Source organism: Oncorhynchus clarkii, chromosome 12 (genome assembly GCF_045791955.1).
Source record: "Oncorhynchus clarkii lewisi isolate Uvic-CL-2024 chromosome 12, UVic_Ocla_1.0, whole genome shotgun sequence".
NCBI lineage: Eukaryota > Metazoa > Chordata > Actinopteri > Salmoniformes > Salmonidae > Oncorhynchus > Oncorhynchus clarkii.
Genome location: NC_092158.1, coordinates 62,295,923 through 62,306,911, shown reverse-complemented (window position 1 = coordinate 62,306,911; position 10,989 = coordinate 62,295,923).

The following is a 10,989-nucleotide window of genomic DNA, read 5'->3' as shown; positions in this document are numbered from 1 at the left end:
ATTGACTCAAAACTTTTAAACTTTGAATTTTTTATTAATTTTTTTAACGTTTCAAAAAATATAATTCCACTTTGACATTATGGGGTATTTTGTGTAGGCCATTGACACAACATCTCAATTAATACAGTTTATTTTCAGGCTGTAACAACAATGTGTAAAAAAGTAAAGGGGTGTGAATACTTTCTGAAGGCAGTGTTAGCACAATGACTGGACAGGACAACTTCCGGTGACGCTGGAGGGCGCGCAATTCAAATAAATAATCATAAAAATTATGGATATTAAACATTTAGATACATACAAGTGTCTTATATCGTTTGAAAGCTTAAGTTCTTGTTAATCTAACTGCACTGTCTGATTTACAGTAGCTCTTACAGCGAAAGCATGCCATGCGATTGTTTGAGGACGGCGCCCCACATCAAAATATTTTTCCTCCGGCACAGGTTTCATAAATTCACAAATAGCGATTAAATATCCACTTACTTTTTGAAGATCTTCCTTTGATTTGTCATACAAAGGGTCCCAGCTATAACATGTAGTGTCGTTTTGTTAAATAAAACCCTTCTTTATATCCCAAAAAGTCTGTTTAGTTGGCGCCATTGATTTGAGTAATCCACTCATTCAACGTTTGACTGCTGACACCCTGTGGAAGCCATAGGAATTGCAACCTGGGAGCTAGAATTCAGTATGCCCCTATACTTTCCATTGTAAGAGCATGGTCTCTCAAAAAAAACTATTAACCCTATTACAGGGGCTGAGTCACTGGCTTTTTGGTGCTCTTCCATGCTGTCCCTAAGAGGGGTGCGTCACTGAGTGGGATGAGTCACTGAAGTGATCTTCCTGTCTGGGTTGGCGCCCCCCTCGGGTTCGTGCCATGGGGGAGATCTTTGTGGGCTATATTCGGCCTTGTCTCATGGTAGTAAATTGGTGGTTTAACGATATCCCTCTAGTGGTGTGGGGGCTGTGCTTTGGCAAAGTGGGTGGGGTTATATTCTGCCTGGTTGGCCCTGTCCGAGGGTATCGTCGGACGGGGCCACAGTGTCTCCCGACCCCTTCTATCGCAGCCTCCAGTCGGGGGGCTAGGATCAGTCTGTTATATCTGGAGTATTTCTCCTGTCTTATCTGGTATCCTGTGTGAATTTAAGTATGCTCCCTCTAATTCTCTTTCTCTCTGAGAACCTGAGCCCTAGGACCATGCCTCAGGACTACCTGGCCTGATGACTCCTTGCTGTCCCCAGTCCACGTGGTTGTGCTGCTGCTCTAGTTTCAACTGTTCTGCCTGCGGCTATGGAACACAGACCTGTTCACCGGATGTGCTACCTTGTCCCGGAACTGCTGTTTTCGACTCTCTCTCTCTCTACCGCACCTGCCATCTCTAACTCTGAATGATTGGCTATGAAAAGCCAACTGACAGTTACTCCTGAGGTGCTGACCTGTTTCACCCTCTACAACCACAGTGATTATTATTATTATTTGACCCTGCTGGTCATCTATGAATGTTTGAACATCTTGGCCATGTACTTTTATAATCTCCACCAGGCACAGCCAGAAGAGGACTGGCCACCCCTCAGAGCCTGGTTCCTCTAGATTTCTTCCTAGGCTCCTGCCTTTCTAGGGAGTTTTTCCTAGCCACCGTGCTTCTACATCTGCATTGCTTGCCGTTTGGGGTTTTAGGCTGGGTTTCTGTATAGCACTTTGTGACATCGGCTGATGTAAAAAGGGCTTTCTAAATAAATGTGATTGATTGATTCAGCGTGTGGACAGCCTCCCCTGGGGAATCGCATTGTGGGAGGAAGTGCAGCTCGAGAAGGAGCATGGCCGTGGCAGGTGGACATTCAGATTGGGGCCAGTGGACATGTATGTGGGGGTTCCCTCATCACCAGGGACTGGGAGCTGTGTGCCGTTCACTGCTTCCCCAAGTAAGACTACTTACTGCCTGTGGGATTGGTGGGGATCCAACCTGGGTTGTCTCAGCAGTTTGTCCAGGTTGAATCATCTATTTAAGAAATATTGTCTGAAATATACAAAATAGTTACCTGGAATACTTCACATACACTACATGTCCGAACATCTCATTCCAAAATCATGAGCATTAATATGGAGTTGATGCCCCAACTTCCTAACCCCAGGGCACATTTAAACAATGCCAAAAACTTCAGTGATTACAGTGAACATTTAGGCTAGTTCTTGTATAGGATGGAGTGATTCTGAAGGGAGGAGTATTGTTGAGAAAGGGCTTTGTAGAGGAACAGAGGAGTGAATGAAAGATCAATTTAGTGGGGGTTACTTGTTCCTATTAAGCTACAGATCAGTAATGGGAGTAATCCTGAACCTGTCTAGAACCTGTCAATGCAAAACAGCCGGCATGCAAAGTTGACCTCAAGCAAATCACATCAAGATTGTTGGTTTCTGGGCCAGTTGGGAGAGAGGAGGGTAATTTACATTTAAGTCATTTTAGTCATTAAGCAGACACTTATCCAGTGCGACAAAGCCCCTATCAACATTCACAGTGAATACTTTTGTTTATATGCTACATTTTGTTCCAATTAATTATAGTTAAATGTGCAATAAAGTGTTGTGCCTAGGCATAGTCCTATTTAATTCAACCCTAGCTGTTGATATAGGCAATAGATAAAAAAAAAAGCAGGGCTGCTATATCTAGCTTAGCTGTGGAAGAGCACACGTCTGCACGGTTTCACATTGTCAACCATAATAACTGCACAGTACGACGTACAGTACACCCTTAAACAACAGTTCAGTTCATTAACCTGTTGTGTTAGCTAAGAAGCCTAACGGAGCCTAAGTGTGAAAAGAGGTTATGTATTCGCCCAAATGAGCAGGGTGAATCCGTGCCCGCACAGGCCTATCTTCAGCCAGCACTGCTTGTGTCTTTGGCCCTTGGGGAGCCCACAGAGGCTTGGGCTCGGGTGGTAGTGGTGGAGGAGGGGCATCAGGTGGTTTCTCTGTATGTCTGTGTTGTACTTGCCCATGAGAGATGAGTGGGCATTTACATTCAATGAGGGGCAGGGACTTTCCTGAGGTGGCTGGTGTGCCAGCGTGATCGATTGCTCGGCATAAAGGTGGTGGGCCCCAGTTGTCAAGCAACCTGGAAGGGTTCTGACCAGATTGAGGCCATTTTGTTGCACCGCTGAGGCAGACTGATGCGATGAGAGATGCCGGTGAAACCTGTGTGGTGTTTTTGCTTGCTCTATAGTGCATTCGCGTTTGGTTCAGGAACCGCACTAGCGGTTTGGAACATGCACCCATGGACTAGGTGTGCTCTGATGCCGTTCTTCAGCTTTTTGTTGACACTTTCCACCCCTCCGTTAGCTTGTTGGTTGTAGTAGGCCATGCGGATGTGTTTGATTCCCTTGTTGCTGAGGTAGGAGGAGAACTCGGCAGAGGTTAGCTGGGACCCTTTGTCCGTGGTGAGTGGCAGAACCCAACTTGGGGCAGAACCCACCAGGAAGCGCTGGTGGTGAGGGACTGCTTTCCCATGGATCTCACCACAGATGTCCAAATGGATGTCCTTTCCAGGGGCGGGACGGCCATGCGAGAGGCTACAGGGGCGGTGGGGAGGCACACAGTACACTCCCTGACCAGGGCTTCAATGTCGTGGTCGAAGCCTTGTCACCACACGAGGTCTCGACATCGCTGCTTGACCTTCACTATTCCCAAGTGTCCTTTGTGATCGCTGTAGTGCACTTGCGCGGGCTGAAGCTGCTGTGTCAGAATGGCTGGGGGATGAGTGTATGCTGCAGAGCTATCTGTTAGCATAGTGAGCCAAAGACCGTACAGTATGGAGATAAGTAGAAACTGCTTCTCCAATAGAAATCCCCAATCACGCTTGTAGGCAATGTCATGGCAACGTTGGCTAGCTAAACTCATGCACAGAAACGCGCCACCGGGTCTAACGGTCGTCTTGCGCCGAACTGCACACGTGCAGGCCGTCAACTCAAAGGCACGCCTTCGATATAAAGTTGTTTCTGACGAAAATGTCACTTTCACGAGGTTGGAATACTAACATCTTCAACTACTTAAGACATTGGCTCGAATCTAGGTTGCGCCTGTTGATTTTGAGAAAACTAACAACTAAGGAGGAATGTTTCACTTCTCTCATTGACTTCTCTAACCCCAAACCCCAGCCTGGTCTGCTTTGCAAGAAGTTGTTCTACGTTGCGCCTCTGCGTTTACAAACTCTGTAGTAGACCATTCAAAAGACGCTTTCAACCTGGAGTGCTATTTTAATAGCTAAAAGTTGTAAATTGCCCAATCCCAAAAGCAGTTTCTCCCTTGTCTTTTTGCATAACATCCCCTCTATCAGCTGATTCCTGATGATCTCATCTTGAAGTGCCCCCTAGTTACAAGAGCTAGCCAAGTCCCTCAGATTAGCCATGTAGCTTTGATTTGACTCACCGGCCGTTGGTGTCTTTTCCACAGCCGGTAACGTCAGAAGAGCACTCGCTGTTTCCTGGCAAAGTGGTTCCGTAGGAGGCTGACTGCAGCGGTGAATGTAGGAGCCGATCCAAGCGCTCTGAAAATCCTCTGTACTTCCGTACCGAGGCAGTCAAGGAACAGTGCTGTTCTCCGCTTGTCGGAGATTGAAGAAAAGTCCTTAGCTTCGAGAAAAAGTGTTAACTTTCGAGCCAGTTATTCCACGGGATTGGTGGTTCACCAGGCACAGCAAGAAATGGTGTCGGTGGATGTAAACTTAATTCAGCCAATGTTATGTCTATCTTAGCTGTCCAAAAATGCACGTCTGCATGGATTCACATTGTACATCACTCTGACATTTAATAACGTGCCACTCATTCTGACAACCTATTCGTACATAAAGCAGCACACTGTCATAAACCATAACAAAACACACAGAAGATGTACAGTACATAACTAGGGCATTCTCGATTCCCCACTGAGCTAAACTTTTTTGGAAATGGCAAGTTCACTTTCTCATCCATAAACACATCTCAAGTGCAAGTGCGCTGTTCAGCAGTTCACATCAGCAGGATGGGGGGCATTTTCATTAGGAAGGATGTCTACTGTGGATCGCTAAAATAATGATTATGATCACACTTTTTTTTTTTTATGGGGACACCTATACATTTGGCAGCCTTTATCGTGTACACATGAAGTTGAAATATCTTCAGTCTGGAATAAAAAAAAGACAGGCTTCCATCAAGAATCAATTGAATAAAAAAAAGTAATTACAGGGGGCAGTTTGGAAAAATGAATCCTGTATGAATCATGTTCTGGAATAACGCATATGTCGCAATAGCATCTGATAAACACGTATGTGACCAATAAAATGTTATTTGATTTGATATGCTGTGGTAATAATTACATAACCAACATCTCTACAGTGGTGGAAAAAGTACTCAATTGTCATACTTGAGTAAAAGTAAAGATACCTTAATAGAAAATGACTAAAGTAAATGTGAAAGTCACCCATTAAAATACTACTTGAGTAAAAGTCTTAAGTATTTGATATGGTTTTAAATATACTTAAGTATCAAAATTAAATGAAATTGCTCAAATGTACTTATGTATCAAAAGTAAAAGTATAAATAATTTCAAATTCCTTATTATAAACAAACCAGCACAATGTTATTTTTATTGAAGGATAGCCAGGGGCACACTCCAACACTCAGACATAATTTACAAACAAAGAATTTGTGTTTTAATGCATTTAACAGATCAGAGGCAGTAGGGATGACCCAGGAATGTTTTCTAGATAAGTTTGTGAATTGGACCATTTTCATGTGTCGTGGAAATTTCCTGTATTTACCAAATCATGAGAGCAAACCACACACAAGTCAGAGTTAGTTAGTTAATCACAAAGTCCATCTTTAATTATATGAGCTCCATCACAACCCTGTGACTCTCAGATCAATTCAGTGTCTATCAATTAATTCTCTGAGAGTCCCTAACACATTGCAACTGAGATCCTTTATAGCAAAGACACACATAGCCAGACAGCATTGGCATAATTTATCGTTCAGCTTTGTCTCCTAAACTATGTTATTTTCTCAAACTCAGAACCATAAACCAATCCTCCATATCAACAGGCATATATCAAATCCACCCTATCTTGACAAGATCACAGAGACACATTGACTGGCACACAGACATTGTGGAGCCAAGAGATACACGCTTGACCTCTCCCCTCTCTCTGGCCCAAATAACTTAGTCTTGACAGAGAACAGATACTGCAACCCCGCCACAGGATTATACAAACACATTCTGATGAGAAGTAACTTACAAACATATGATGAATATAAAACATCTTACCTATGTTACCAACTAATTCTGATTATTCCCCAACACCTGTCAAAATGTAACGAGAACTTTTGGGTGTCAGGGAAAATGTATGGAGTAAAACGTATATTATTTTCTTTAGGAATATAGTCAAGTAAAAGTTGGCGTAAATATAAATATTAAAGTAAAGTACAAATAACCAAAAAAAACTACTTAATAAGTACTGTAAAGTAGTTTTACTTAAGTACTTTACGCCACTGCTTCTCTAGTAAAACCAGTCCCGTCTGTATAGGGTTTAATATTGGCTTTCAGTTTGGAGAAAGTCAAAATAATATCACCATGCAGACATTTAATTAACTGACTTATTTGGCAATTCATTAGTTAATTGGCACAATATCATCCCCCTTAATCTTTTAAAATTGAAATAGGCACTGGGAAAGTTGATTTATATGACAAAACAGATAATTTATCTGTAGGCTACGTGCATAGAGCAAAGCCCTATTTTACTGGGGGAGGTCGGGTAATATAATTATGTGTACGACCACAAATCACGACATGCTTCATTTTAGTCCCATACGAATTTGCCTTATCTGAATATTATTATTTTTTCAGTCCCAAAAACGTACTGTTTTTCTGCAAACTCCCAGGTCAATTGATAATACTTATCCCGTGCAAATCGATATCCCTATGTTTTGTGGGATATTACAAGGTTTAACAGGTGCTGCATGCAGTTTGGATAAGAGCATGAGAACAAATTGATGCTTAAAGCTACAATATGTAACTGTTTGGGCGACCCGACCAAATTTACATCAATTTCATTATTGTTTTTGGGGGTTTTGTACAACAGCTTCAAACAGCTGAAAATACAATATTTTTGGTTATAGGAAAGATATTTCACAGCGGTTTAGATGTACAATGATTCTCTGCAAAATAACTACTTGTTTTGTCACAAACTGAAAGAAGCGAACTATTTATCAACCAGGAAATGGCGGAGCAATTTCTGCATAGTGCATCTTTAAACTGAAGTGCTATACACTAGCCTACAAATGAATGATCTGTTTTGTCATTTATCACATTTCCCAGTACCTATTTCTCTTTTAAAAGATTATGTGGATGATATTGCCCCAATTAATGTATACATTTACAAATATGTCAGTTACTTAATAAATGTCTGTAAATTATTTTGACTTTCTCTGAACTGGAAGCCAATATTATATCTATCCCTAGTTGAAATTGTAACGATCGGCCACTTCTTCTGACGAGGAGTAAGAGAGGTCAAACCAATGTGCAGCGGGGTAAGTGTCAATTTTAGTTGATTAAACTGAACACTAAAGAATACAAAATAACAAACTGAATGATACAAACGAAAACCGAAACAATCCTGAAATGTGAAACAAACATTACAACAGGAAACAAATCACCCACCACTCAAAAGTGAAACCAGGCTACCTAAATATGGTTCTCAATCAGGGACCAGGCCAAACACAGAAATCCCAAAACGGGCCTCCCGGGTGGCGCAGTGGTTAAGGGCGCTGTACTGCAGCTGTGCAACTGTGCCATCAGAGTCCCTGGGTTCGCGCCCAGGCTCTGTCGTAACCGGCCGCGACCGGGAGGTCCGTGGGGCGACGCACAATTGGCCTAGCGTCGCCCGGGTTAGGGAGGGCTCGGTCGCTAGGGGTGTCCTTGTCTCATCGCGCTACAGCGACTCCTGTGGCGGGCTGGGCGCAGTGTACGCTAACCAAGGTGGCCAGGTGCACGGTGTTTCCTCCGGCGCATTGGTGCGGCTGGCTTCCGGGTTGGATGTGCGTGGTGTTAAAGAAGCAGCGGCTTGGTTGGTTGTGTATCGGAGGACGCATGACTTTCAACCTTCGTCTCTCCCGAGCCCATACGGGAGTTGTAGCGATGAGACAAGATAGTAGCTACTACAACAATTGGATACTACAAAATTGGGGAGAAAAAGGGGTAAAAATTCACAAAAAAAAAAAAAAAGAAATCCCAAAACATAGAAAAAGGAACATAGACAACCCACTCAACCCTGACCATACTTAAACAAATACATAATAAAATAACTAAGGTCAGAACGTGACAGAAATAGAGATTTTATAGGCACTAACCCCGCCATGGTTCGTTGGAAAGATTAATGGCATTTTTGTAGGGGGTTTGGATAAATACCGAAAATAAGATCTGTGGGAAACACAGGCTAAGGAGATATGTTTGTTCTGTGAGATAATCTTAAATCAGCTAAATTCACTTATTGTGAATTAGGTTGTTTGATTTAATCAAGATACTGACACCTTCAGAATGGTTTCACTGTAACATGAAGAGGTGGAGCAATGCTGGCCTAGACAGATCCAATAAACATTTCATAACACATACTGTCATGCCTTTACTATCATGAATGTGATGGTGATTATTTCAAATCAATTCAATTAACTATGCTTAATTATTACGATGATTAAATTAATCCTGTAACAATTAACTCATTAGCAATCTTGGGGCACCACGGAAAAAGTTTATTTAACGAGTTACCGTATTCCGAATGAACTCTTAAAGATAAAGATCTCTTACATTTCAGTCATTAATTAATTGTTACCTTCTATCAGTCTCATTCTGAATGTCCCAAAACTCCTGGATATTTGCACGAACCCAAGCATAAATGATGAATCAGCTATTTACAAATTGGCTTAATTATTTATTTACTAACTAAATAATCACACAGAATTACATAAATACACAAACAGAATCGCTTACACATTGATTACTACATAATGCAATGAAAAGTCCCTAGTGGACTAAACCGATAATAAGGCTTGTAACACCAAATGACGGATTCAAAAGAGAGGGAACGGTGATACCTGTTACCAGCATAAACTACCAAGTTAAGTTCTGCAGCAGTTTGGCACCATAGCAGCATACAGCTTTAAGGCCACTCCATCCTCTTCTGCTGGTTCCAGCTCCGTGACAATGCAGTTGGACAGTGAAGATGAAGAGGATTTCCTTGCCAATCAATGATTCATCATATTTACAGTACGTATGCAATGAGTGGACTTTCTGGAACTGGTGGAGACACACAGCTGATGGTGGCAGTGTACACCTCAGTGTGAGCGAGATCAGTTGCAAAATCTGGAGGAAACCATTGAGCAGCTAGTCAGCCAAGCAGCACAACAACCTGGAGAGAGATGCCTAGCGCACACATCATTATTTGAGTTAAGTTGCTTGTTCAATCAGATAGCATATATACTTTGTTATTATCTTGTACCTATAATTGTTGATCAATTAGGTAGCATGTTAACTACCAAAACACTGCTTAAAACTATAATTGTTCAGAATGTGTAGGTTTACTAGTTAAAAATAAAATAAAATGTAATTGTTCAATAATTCAGTGTTGTGTTTAAAAATATCTGATCATATAAAATCTGTTGTGTTTATATTACTTTTACAAATAAAAATGTGATAAACAAATCTAAACAAACAAATGTCAAATCATATTTTTTGCCCAGATGGCCAGTCAATTTGAGTAACGTTATTGTGTATTCTACGTAATGACGCAGTTTTGTGTTAATACGTAATGACGTCATCACGCAATGACATCACAACGTCATTTAGCAACAAATCGACCTGCCTCTAGCAACTTCCCCTGAAAATTAGTTGGCAACACTGAATGCGAGGGGCATGTATGAAAGAGAGGGAGTAAAAGATAAAGGACTTCACTAACATACATACAGCTGAGAACTATGCTCATGGAAATGCGAATATCTTGCACATGAATGGCTGCTCATTCGAAAGAATTGCAATGTACATATTTATGTGTGTATGTCTTTGCTGTCTTTATGTTGAAAACATTTGATCCATCTACGGGGAGTAATTCAACAGAAAGTCTCTTGTTGTCCAGCAGAGATCAAAGTCTTTCATAGTTTTAGCGTGTTCAGTGGGCTTTGTTATTATGTATATGTCAGACGTACCAATGGTCGTTTGATGGGGGAATTTTCTTTGAATGGATCTTTCAGAGTACCAACCAATGGTTCTCGGTCAAGTTTACTAGACTAAAGTTCTTAAACAGCTGCAGACTGAATGTTCCTGTGTAGTCTTCATCTTCTTCACTTGAGAAAGTTTCAGAGTTTCTAACTATTTTATACCTTTCAGCTCACGCTGTCCGGGTACTGGTCTTGTAGAGTAACCATTCGTGACGTTCGCCTGCTTGGTCTGATATGTTAATTCTTCACGAGAGGTTTTATGCACTCTGGAAAAAGGGGTGTTCCATGAAGTTCGGCATAATGTCTGTGCTCACGTGGGCGTGGTTACTGACTGGATAAACATATGATTTTTTTTTTTCTCATTTAGAAGGCTAAGTTCGCAATTCATCTTCTCACAAATAGTTTAATATTTAATCATATAAGTTCCACAACATCTGGATGTGAACCTGACAACTGGGAAATATACACATTGAGATACAGTTATGTTGTTATACTGTCCTTAGTTACACCACAAATTAGCCCAAGTACCCTTCCAACTGCTTGGATTAAAGAAATATTGTTTCATTATCCTATCTTGGATGTCATAGTACTACTAAATCCCTGTCGGGTGCAGGAACTCTACAGGAAGTGGCAGTGCTCATCGTGGAGCAGATTATTTGTTGTCACAGGATGTATCAGATCCAGTCTTACGACTGAGACGGTAGACATCCTGTGGACACAACCAGACATACCAAGCTAAACATTCCAATTCCATTGGCAAACA